The sequence below is a fragment of the Myodes glareolus genome, chromosome 9 (assembly GCF_982192425.1).
Source record: "Myodes glareolus chromosome 9, mMyoGla1.1, whole genome shotgun sequence".
In the NCBI taxonomy this organism is placed as follows: Eukaryota; Metazoa; Chordata; class Mammalia; order Rodentia; family Cricetidae; genus Myodes; species Myodes glareolus.
Genome location: NC_142034.1, coordinates 90,324,922 through 90,336,634, shown reverse-complemented (window position 1 = coordinate 90,336,634; position 11,713 = coordinate 90,324,922).

Below are 11,713 nucleotides of genomic sequence, written 5' to 3'. Positions count from 1 at the left end.
ATTCGTAACTGATTAAAATTTAAGTGTAAAATGTAAAACCTTAAACTGAAACTGTTAGAAGAGAGATAAGTTTCTTGGTACTGATTGGCTTTTACTGTTTAGATATAACCCAAGGCCTGGTAAACAAAATCAAAAGTGTGGAAGGGAAGCTCATCAAGCTCCACTTGTTTGAATAACAAAGGAAATAATCAACAGGGTGAAAAAGCTGCCTATAGAATTGGAGAAAAAATTGAAAACTACATATCCGATAAGAAAGAGATGTATAAAATATGTAAGAAACCCAAGCAGTCCCAAAGGAAGAGATTAAGCAATCCCAAACTTACAAATGGGCAAAAAATATGAGTAGATTTGTTTTTGAAAGTATACAAATGATTCAGTGGGTGTCCCCATCATGGTCTTGACCTCTTTGCCCATATTCTCACTCCTCCCACTTTTCAACTGGACTTTGGGAGCTCAGCCCAGTGCTCCACTGTGGGTCCCTGCCTCTGTTTCCATCAGTTGCTGAATGAAGGTTCTATGGTGACATTTAAGACATTCATCAATCTGACTACAAGGGCAAGGCCAGTTCGAGCACCCTCTCCTCTGTCGCTTAGGGTCTTAGCTAGGGCCATCCTTGTGGATTCCTTGGAATTTCTCTAGTGTCAGATGTCTTGCTAGCCCCAGAGTGGCTCCCTCAATCAAAATATCTCTTTCCTTGCTGTCATCTCTGTCCTTCCTTTATTTCAACTGTCCCATCCTGTTCCCTGAAGTTCTACTCCACCCTCCTCCCCTCCTCTTCCCCTTCTGCTCTCCTGTCTCTCCTCACCCCCATGTTCCCAATTTTGTCAGGCAATCTTGCTTATTTCCCCTTTTTAGGTGGATCTATGTATGTTTTTCTTAGGGTTCACCTTGTTACTTAACATCTTTAGGATGATGGACTATTGGCTACTTATCCTTTGCTTTACAGCTAGTATCCTCTTATGAGTGAGTACATACCATGTTCATCTTTCTGGGTCTGGGTTACCTTACTCAGCATGTTTTTTCCTAGTTCCGTCCATTTGTATGCAAATTTCAAGATGTTATTGCTTTTTACTGCTGAGCAGTACTCCATTGTGTAAATGTACCACATTTTCTTTATCCATTCTTTGGTTGAGGGACATCTAGGTTGTTTCCAGGTTCTGGCTATTACAAATAATGCTGCTATGAACATAGGTAAACAAATGTCCTTGTAGTATGATTGAGCATTCTTTGGGTACATGCCCAAGAGTGGTATTGCTGGATCCTAAGGTAGGTTGATTCCCAATTTTCTGACAAACAGCCGTACTTATTTCCGGAGTGGTTGTACAAGTTTTCATTCCAACCAGCAATGGAGGAATGTTCCCTTTACTTCACAGCCTCTCCAGCATAAGCTATTATTGATGTTTTTGATCTTGGCCATTCTTACAGGTACAAGATGGTATCTCAGAGTCATTTTGTTTTGCATTTCCCTGATGGCTAAGGATTTTGAATATTTCCTTAAGTGTTTTTTGGCCATTTGAGATTCTTCTGTTGAGATTTCTCTGTTCAGTTCTATACCCCTTTTTCGTTGGCTTATTTGGAATTTTGATGTCTAATTTCTTGAGTTCTTTATATATTTTGGAGATCAGTCCTCTGTCTGATGTGGGGTTGGCGAAGATCTTTCCCCATTCAGTAGCTGCCTTTTTGTCTTATTGACCATGTCCTTTGCTTTACAGAAGCTTCTCAGTTTCAGGAGGTCCCATTTATTTATTGTTGCTCTCAGTGTCTGTGTTACTGGTGTTATATTAGGAAGTGGTCTCCTGTGCCCATGCTCACCAACTCCAGCCAGACAGGGAAGGAAACTGCACAGGACCAAACTAGTCCCTCTGAATGTGGGTGACAGTTGTATGGCTGGAATAGATTGCAGGGCAATTGGCAGTGGTACCAGGATTTATCCCTTCTGCTTGTATTGTCTTTTTGGGAACCCATTCTTTTCGGAGAGATACTTTGTTCATCCTAGATATAGTAGGGAGGGCCTTGGACCTTCCCCTAAGCAATGTGTCTTACCCCATCTGAGGAGTGGATAGGAGGGTGGAGTGGGTAGGGGGAGATGGAGGAAATGGGAGGATGGGAGGGAGTGGGAACTGGGATTGGTATGTAAAATGAAAAAAAAGATAGTTTGTTTTCTCTTTTTAAAAAATAAAATGAAAAAATATACAAATGACTAATGGGTGTTTTAAAAATATTCATCATCATTCACTATAAGGGAAATACAAAAAAAATCACAATGAAGCATTAAAACTGTTAGAATGACCATAATAAAAAAGACAAATACAACAAGTATTGGGGAAATGTGAAGAAAGGGGAACTCTTAGGCACCATAATCAGTATAGGGAAAAATGTAGTTTCCTTAACAATGTAAAAATAAAGCCACCATAAGATCCAACAATTTTACTTATGGGTTTATGTGGTGGTTTGAAAGAAAATGGCCCCCAAAGGGAGTGATGCTATTAGGAGGTGTGGCCTTGTTGGGGTAGGTGTGGTCTTGTTGGAGAATGTGTGTCACTGTGGGGACAGGCTTTGAGGTCTCATATATACTACCCTGGGTCTGAGATCACCTTCTGTTGCGTGCACAGATGTAGATCTCTCAGCTGCCTCTCCAGCACCATGTCTGCCTGCATGTGCCATGTCCCACCATAATAGTGGACTGAACCACCTCTGAGCAGTAAGCGAGCCACCACATTTAAATGTTGTCCTTAATAAGAGTTGCTGTGGTCATGGAGTCTCTTCGCAGCAATAGAAACCGTAACTCAGACAGTGTATTTATAGAGGAAATGGGATTAATATCTGTTCACTGAAGTGATAGTCACAGTAGTTAAGATACAGAATCAGTGTATGGATCTGTCAATGAGGAATGGCTGAAGATAATGCATTGTGCAGACATATATACACACATGCATATGCACACACATATATATGCACAGGCACACACACACACACACGACAATGTTATAAAGCCTCAGAAAGAGAGAAATTCTGTCATTTGTGAAAATATACTACTAGATGAATATGAAGGACATTAACTGAAATAAGCAAGGCACAAAAAGAAAACACAGCATGAGTCACTTGTGTTATGATAATTAGTCTTTATTTTCTGCTTGATTGGATTTTGAATTATCCCGAAGACACTTCCAATTGTGTCTATGAGAGTGTTGCTAGAGAGGCTTCACTGAGAGGGAGGAGACATCCTCAATATGGAAAACACTATTCCGTGGCTGGGGTCCTGGCCTGAATAGGAAAGGAGAAAAAGGAGAAAGTGTGCCATGCTCCTGCTTCCCCCTTTCTCTCTTCTTGGTCCACCAACGTGCTGACAATCTGCCTGTCATCATAACCTCCCTCACCATGATGGACTGTATCACATTAGCGATCTTTTAATTAGTAATTATTAATAAACCACAAGTAAGTATCTTCCTTATGTTGATTTTTGTCAGAGGTGTGTTACAGCAATGAGAAAATGAACTAATCCAGAAGAGAAATGTGGGTACATGGGGCTGCCCCTGCGATTATCCTAACATGTGGTTCGTAGGCTGTGGACCTGGATTCCAGGAGCAATCTGGAGAGGTTTCGAGATGTGAGCAGAGAAGGCCTAGACTTCTCAGTGAGTACAGCTTTAGGGCCCATAGACCTGCGTTGGTGACGGCTTCCATCATTATCCGTAACGGTTTATCTGTGCCGTCTGACTCTAGACAACTGCTCTAGACAGGTTTTTAGTTGTCTTTGTTGTTGTGACTTAAGGCTTGAACCAAAACAACTCAAGGGAGGGTTTAGAGAGAGGAATGACGGTAGGGGTGTGCAGACTACATTGAGTCTGTAGTCAGGAGGCAGAACACAATGAATGCTGGGACTTTTTCTTTTAACTTTTCCTTTGTTCAGACTGGGACCTCAATCCATGAGACAATGCCACTCACATTGACTGTGGGGGTTTCTCCGCACAGTCAGATATTCTAGAAGCGCCTGCATGGACATGTCCAGATGCTTGTTTCCTAGGGAAATTAAAGTTCAGTCAAGCTGTCTGTGAAGCCTGGTCATCACATCTCTCCTCTGTGTGAATCTGGCACCTAAGCACATCACTTTAAATCCTAACATTCTTCCCCTGAAGCCTAACGTCTCATTTTCATCTAACAGTGAAAAATTCATTAAATCCAAAGTCTTCATGCTCACCGACGTCACTAACCGTGTTTAAGTGTCCAAAAATCTCTTTTGAGACTTAAGATAAAACTCTCAACTCTAAGCCTCTATAAAATCAAAAGCCAAGTCACATACGTTCAGGTTAGAAAGGTACAGAGTAAATATTCCCATTTAATATCTCCATCCTAAAAGGAGAGAGTGGAGGAATAAAAGGAAAATTGAGATCAAAGCAAAATCCAAATCCAGCTGGGCAACCGACTCAAGATGGACTCATGTGGGCTCCAATAGCTTTGGGTAGCCCCGCCCCTGCAGCAAACACAACCTCTCTCTTGGGCCGGCTCCACTTTATGCCTGGGTCTTTCCTCCGTGGATCTCATGGTTTGCCAGCTTCCACATTTTGTAGTCTCCCTGGTGTGCTAGGGTTCAATTCCTTTCAAGGCCCCCTTGTATGAAATAGGACGCTGCAATTTGCTAGAACCCCGGTGTACGTTGCCGGACCATCTCACGCTTACTTCTTTCACGCCTGCAAAGCTAGTGCAAAATGTAGACAGCATTGTTACATTCCGCCGTCACCATGAGATGGAGCCTCCTGAGACCATAGTTTCAGAGACCCTCGTGGGCTTCCCACGCTCAGTCTGAGAAAATGCTTGTAGCTGCTTACATCATGAAAACTCCTTCAATAATGTTCTCAGCTTAGGTTCTCTCCTTTAAAATGAATCTACATCTTCAAAAGCTTTCATGGGTATGGTCTTGCCCTCAGGGCACTTGTTAAGCTGACCCCACTCAGAGGTGATCTCTACCGATTGGAGCTGCTTTCATACCTAGTTTGTCTGCGTTTTAAAGCTCACTGTTCCCCATTTTATTTCTGTTGCTGTAAGAGAACACTAACAAAAACCAACTCCGAGAGGAAAGGGTTTATCCGACTTATGCTTCCAGATCACAGTTCAACTTTGAAAGACTTAGGGATGGTACTCAAGGAAGGAAATGGAGGCAGAAGCCATGGAGCAACATTGCTTGCTAGCTAGTGCTATGACTCATGCATGTAAATGTATGCATATACAATTATGTATAGGTACACACATATATGTATACATACATATGTATACACACACACACACAGGACCTTCTTGTAACAATCACGACAATCTTGTAATAATCATGACAATCCCTCCCAGACATGCCCACAGACCACCTTCCTCAACTGAGCTTTCTCCTCGCAGATGGCTTTAAGTTGTGTCATGTTGACAATTAAAACTGACAAGGATACTCACCTATACTCCTTCCCTCAGCAAACAGTAAAACTTCATATTCTGCTCTGCTTGTCCATCTCTCATTGTGTACTTGAAGAAGAGCCATGAGAATTAGCATGGAGGCTCTATGTACTCTGGAAACGTGAAAGAACAAAGAGCAAGCGGTAGGTAGACAGAAGCAACCCACAGACAGGAAATCATCAAATTTGGAATTTACAACAGCCAACACAAGGAATTGTAGTAGTCTACCTGGGAGAGCAAACCAAGGTGACATCATCAATTTCAGGGCTTACGAACATCCGGCAGAATTCATTCCACTGGGGGAACTGATGAACTTAGTTGGAATTCCCACTAGAGCGTTCTCTTCACGGATGAGCCTCCAGCTTCCTGTTCTATTGAAGGCATCCTTTTACCATGGGGTAAACAATGGTAAACTTTGAAATTGGTTTTACTTTCTTTGATTACAAAGAGTTCTGAAGAGTACAATGCTTTTTATGCACTTAGTTGCTGGCCGTTTTCCTTCTCCCTGTTAGAGAGCCAGAGGACCAGCCTGACCAGCCCCAACCCCGACCCTGGAAACAGTCTCAGCGTCCACTTCTTAGTGAACTTAAATAGCACATGACAATTTATCAATATAAAGTACATTATCTCATGGCACAGCCTGAATGCTAACTGTCTTGAAATTTCTGCCAAAAAAAGTTTTGCACATCACTTTTGAATTCAGCCTTACTGAAGTTCTCAGAACACAGCAGCACTCAGCCAGATTCTGAGATGAAAGGCCCCTAGCAGAGCTCTCAACAGAGTTGTTCCCCTTTGAAGCCCATGAGCTGGGCTTCTCCTGTCTGCATTTCTGTCAGCATGCTGGTCTTCCATACTCTCACCAGAATGTCCCATGAACTCTGTTTACACTGAGGATTCTTGGCGTTTCTAGCTCACATCTCCACGTTTCCACATTCCTCCCAGAAACCAGTTTCAATGGCCTAAGAACCACACGGTCAGCAGTCATAGCAACAGCCTCACTCATGGGTACCCATTTTCCATACTAGTTATTCTTGTCGCTGTGATCTGACAGAGGCAACTCAAGGACTTGTTTACTTTGTCTCACAGTTTAAAGAGGGATGCAGTCCATTATGGTGGCAGGAGTATGAGAGTATTAGCATCTGTACTGGCCTGCCCTTGGATTCCTGACAGGATACGCCGTCAGTTGTAGCCTCTAAGAGCACCCCCTGTGCACATTTGCTGTGTTGCCTTGCCCACCTCTCGTCCCTCTTTCTCTTTTTCTCTCTTTGTTTCTCTGTCTCTGTCTCTCTCCCCCTCTTCTCTTCTGCATCTCCTGTCTTCAGATGTCGGTCTCCTCTCTTCCCTTCCCCCTTTTCCCATTCCCTTTCCCCCAATAAAATAATGAGCTCTATCACATGGCATCTTTCTCTTTCACTCCACTTTTTAAATTATAACCGACCTCACTCCATAGTTAAACCTTTCTGGAAATGCCTTCAGAGACACGTCCAGAGATTTATGTCTTAGATGATTCTAAATACAGTCAAGTTGTCAATGCAGACTGCCCACCATAGCATGTTAATACATTACAGAATCACTGGCGTGAGTCACTATATCTCAGTTGCTGATAATAATCATGCAGAATCATGGCTCGTAACAGTCGTTTGTTAGTGGAGGAAACCAGTGCAGAGTTTGGTAGCCTTTAGGCCAAGTTCAACTCTTAAGCTTGTTTAGTTTGCTCTGTATGGTGTCTTAACATCTGATTGGCATCCATATGAAAACGGGGAGGTTTTATATACAAGTCCAGATTTTTTTCTGTTTTCTTTTGAAAATGGTTAGGCCCAGTAGCCCTGTATCCACAATCCAAAATGGTGGCAACCCCTAGGTCTGTGTCTTAGCTGCGTCCTTTACACTGTGTGTCCTATGCTTCATCGCTCAGTTAATCTATTTGACTTCACGTGCACATTGAACTTGATAGTTCCTGGGCTAGTGATTAAGAATGGAAGAAAGCTCTCAATTAAAACCATTCCTTTACCGCTTATGGTTGTTTGATCATACTGGCTACAGAACCTCTGTGTCATGATTTCCTTATAGTCAACAGGGATAATTATACAACCATGCTCAAGGTGATGAGGATGGGATGCCGGGAACTTAGGAGGAGAACTATTTAGCAGGTTGTAAGTGTGCAGTGAGTAACTTGTGCGTTTCTATTCTGAGCGTGCAATAGGTAGCAGAGCGGTGTGGAGGATGTGAGGCTAAACTTTCTTGCACAGATTTCCCATGCTGTTGTGAGCTTTGTTGTCTCGTGTGCCATATGAAAGAGCAGAGTGGCGTCCTAGCTCCTTCTTTTCTAGCCGCTGCAGCAAAATGCCCTGGAGGAAGAAATGTAGGAAATAAGAGTTTATTTTAGCCTGCAGGTGCCGGTTACAGTCTGCCATAGCTGCAGAAGCTGGAGTGAGCTGGTCACATCACATTCACCATCAGAGAGCAAAGAACACATGCAGGCTTTGGCTCAGCTTTCTGACTCCACCTTCATGCAGTTCAGGATTGCCTGTTTAGGGGATGGTGCCACTCACAGTGGGTGGGTGTTTCCACCTCAGCTAATGTAATCAGGATAGTCCCCCATAGCCATGCACATAGACCGGCCTGATCTACACAATCATGCATTGAGACTATTTTTCAGGTGATTCTAGATTTTATTAAGTTAACAATTAAGACTAGCCATTAAATCAGCATATGCCAAGATGTAGATTACAGAAGATCCAGACACACTTTCTAAAGTAATGAAAAAGGAATTTATTGGTACTTGTTGATGTATGTTTCCCAAACACTAGAGGGGCACGCAGCTTCACAGGAAACTTGAGCTAGCAATTCAGTGATATCATCAAGGGCCCACTTCTCACAGGGCATGGTGGCATGTATCTTTAATCCCTGCACTCAGGAGGCAGAGGCAAGTGGATCTCTGTAAGTCTGAGACCAGCCTGAACTACGTAGCAAGGCCAGACTATCCAGAGAATACAGTGAGACCTTGTCTTAAAATAACAAAGCAAACAAGCAAACAAAAAGTGCACTTCTCCTCATCTCTCTGCCTTTATTTCCTGTGACATATGTTGATTTACATGTTAGCTTCCCTTCAGATGACAAATGGTCAACTGTAGATTGCGTATTTTACATTGTCCAGCAGAAAAAACACTGCCATTGCATTGTTCTGCTCAAAAGCCCTAGTGTTGAAATTTGTTCCTGTTTAAGTCTCTTCCCAAGCCAGTCCTTGCAGCCGTGGGTCTGGGAGGTAATGGTTAGCTTACTCTTCCTGCATGTGCTTCATTCTTGGAACTGGAGTGCAGCCATCTCCTCAGCATTTCATGGGTCTTCAAAGTCCCAACCCGGGGGAGTTTGCTGACTCCAGGTTCTAGACCGGAGCACAAAGCTTGCTGCAGTTGCCAGTGGGGTTGATCCTACATTTTCATGTGGAACGGAATCTTGCTCTAGCTGCTCCAAGAAACACATGGCCATCTTTGCATAAGTTCTTGGTTTCATTTCCCGTAGCAAAGGAGGGATTTGGTTTGGATTTATGGACTATTTTTTGTGGCTGCTTTTATTAGTAGCTTTCATGCCAGCTGCTTTCCAACACCTTCTGGTGTTTGTGTGTCATTAAAGCCAGGACTGAGCTCCAGCCTCTCTCAGAAATAAAACTGGTGTGGATTTTAGAGGTTGGCTAAACCTACTTCCAGCTATGGAAGCAGCTACCAGGGATACCTGGCTCACAGGGCTGTCACTTTAGGTTCCTGTAACAAAATATTGGAGGCTGGGTCCTTCCTAAAGAAAAGAGATTTGTTTAGGTTACAGTTTTGAAGGCTAAAATCCCAAATCAGAGAGCCCCTTTGGTTCACTTTCTATGGGGAGGCTGCAATGGCAGATGACATCCTGGTAGGAAAGAGCATGCACTAAGACCGGAAGACAATGTGTGGACAACAGACAGGCTTGCTCTTTTAAAACAAATCTGTCTCGAAAACTAAGGTCCCGTGAGAAGTACATACCTTCCTTCCAAGAGCAGCACAACTAGTGGCCTAGTTATTGTGTCCACCCTTCTCCATCTTAAAGCCCCTAATGTCACCTGATATTTCCATAGTAGACCACAGTCCCAACAAGCAATTACTTGGGTGTGTGTTGGGGCACATTCAAGACATAGCCAAGCCATAGCAAGACTCAAAACATCTGCATAGAGAATTTCTTAGCTGAAGGTAGCATCAAGTCGAGTTATCTGCTCTTCAGCGACATATCATTTCCTAGCCTGGATACACAATACACCCTCGCCTCTATCACAATGCACCCTTACTATCTTCATTGAAAATAACTTTGTTATGTTTCCTCCCACTAGAATATAAGGCTCACAAAAGCAGGACACATATCTATCTGACTGATTATAGGTTACTACTGTGGGAAATCAAGGGCAGTGTTACTAAGGATGTTAGGAGACAGAAGAGACCTCCAGGATCCCCTACTGAGGGGGAAGGATGTGGGGCATTAACCCACCGACTCCCAGTGGTCATGGGGTTAGGACTTCTCATTGCAGACACTGATGATCCATTTGTTCTGCCCTGTCCTGCCCACAGGCAGAGTAGGACTCTCATGGCTACAGTGTATCTGTGCCAGAGACACAGCACTAAACGTCTTAGCACTTCTAGCTGGTAGCAGTTGAACACACTTGCACAGTGGTGGTGAGTGCTGAGGGAATGAGAATATGGATGAGGCGGCCACCATGGCTACTACACAGTTGACTGGCAAATGGCGACCATTTTGGGGTGATTCAGAAAGACAAGCTTGAGACAGAGCTAGTGCCCTCGGTGTCACAATATGCTGCCAACCCAGAACAGTTTTTTATTAATTAAAATCTGATTTAAATCTAAGGAATGTTCTGAATCTCCCCACTCTAGTTTTTGTCTGAACATCCTCAGGATGCTCAGGGCTCATGTTAGCTTTTGGTGTGTGGCCTGGTTAACACAGGGATAAAGGTACCAACCCTTCCTGTTAGCCTAGAGTGGAGCTTCAGCCTTAGGTGCACAGTGGTGTAACCTGGAGATCCTTAAGGTAGCCGGATGCTCAGGGCACCATTAGAGATCTTGACCAGATCCTTCTGGGATAATGGCTCTGCATTAGGATGTCAAACAATATCCCCTTCCCTGCTCCCTAGGAGATGATGATGTAGTATGGAATGCTCACTGTGTCTGCATCTAGTGCAAGCATCTTTGAAGCTCAAATTATCTAGCTTCATGCACAGCTTGGTTTGATGGTTCATGATGTCATTAAGGGCTCAATTTCTTTTATTACTACACCCCTAACTTGCCTTATATGACTGGTGTCTGCTTTATTAGCCCTTTGGTTGGCAGAAAAATTCTTGGAATTCCTAGTTACCAGCACATCCTAGGGCATGGCTCTTCCTTTTCATGCCCAGGAGAGAGAGAGAGAGAGAGAGAGAGAGAGAGAGAGAGAGAGAGAGAGAGAGAGAGAGAACCCTTGTCCTGTTATTCTCCACACAAGTTTTGAGATTCTTGTAGTTTGACCTAACCCAGGTCTCATTCTACCATGACAAAGTTGTTCTGGGCATGAGTGGTTCAGGTCATCAGTTCCATTCTAGTGATGGATATGGACAGTTTCCCATCTTAGCCTTGTAGACTACTCTCTGGGCAGTGTCTAAGTATGCTAATGTTCAGGCCTCATCTTCAGAGATTATTCTTTGACATTGGGTGGGGCCTAGGCGTTGGTATTTTTTATTAACTCCCCAGATGGCTCTGAGACACAGCTAGGTCAGAGACCCACTGAACATCATTTAGCTTAGCGATGTAACATGGACCACATAAGGGGCCATGACTATAGATGCTCAGTTTGGGTCCAGGAGGATGAATGACTGGGGACAAGTCACGTGTCTAGCAGTCTTATAGGGTCATATGACTGTACTCAAGACACTCAAACAGAGAAACAAAGCTGCGGAACAAACTGTGAGAGAAGATAGCCAGTGGCCACCAGACTGGTGCTGTGCACACATGCGCACAGGTGCTGTGGTGGTCTGTCCCCAGCTGTCAGAGCCATCTATCCTCTGTCTGCCAGTTCCCTCATCTAATACATGGCCTTGAAGAATACCCATGTGTCATGGTTTTGTCAGTTTGACACAAACCTAGACATACTTGGGCCAAGGCAATCTCAGTTAAAGAATTATCTCCATTTGATTGGCCTATGGCACGCCCATGGGAGACATTTTCTTAATTGCTGATTGATGTAGGAAGGCCTAGCCCATTGTGGATGAT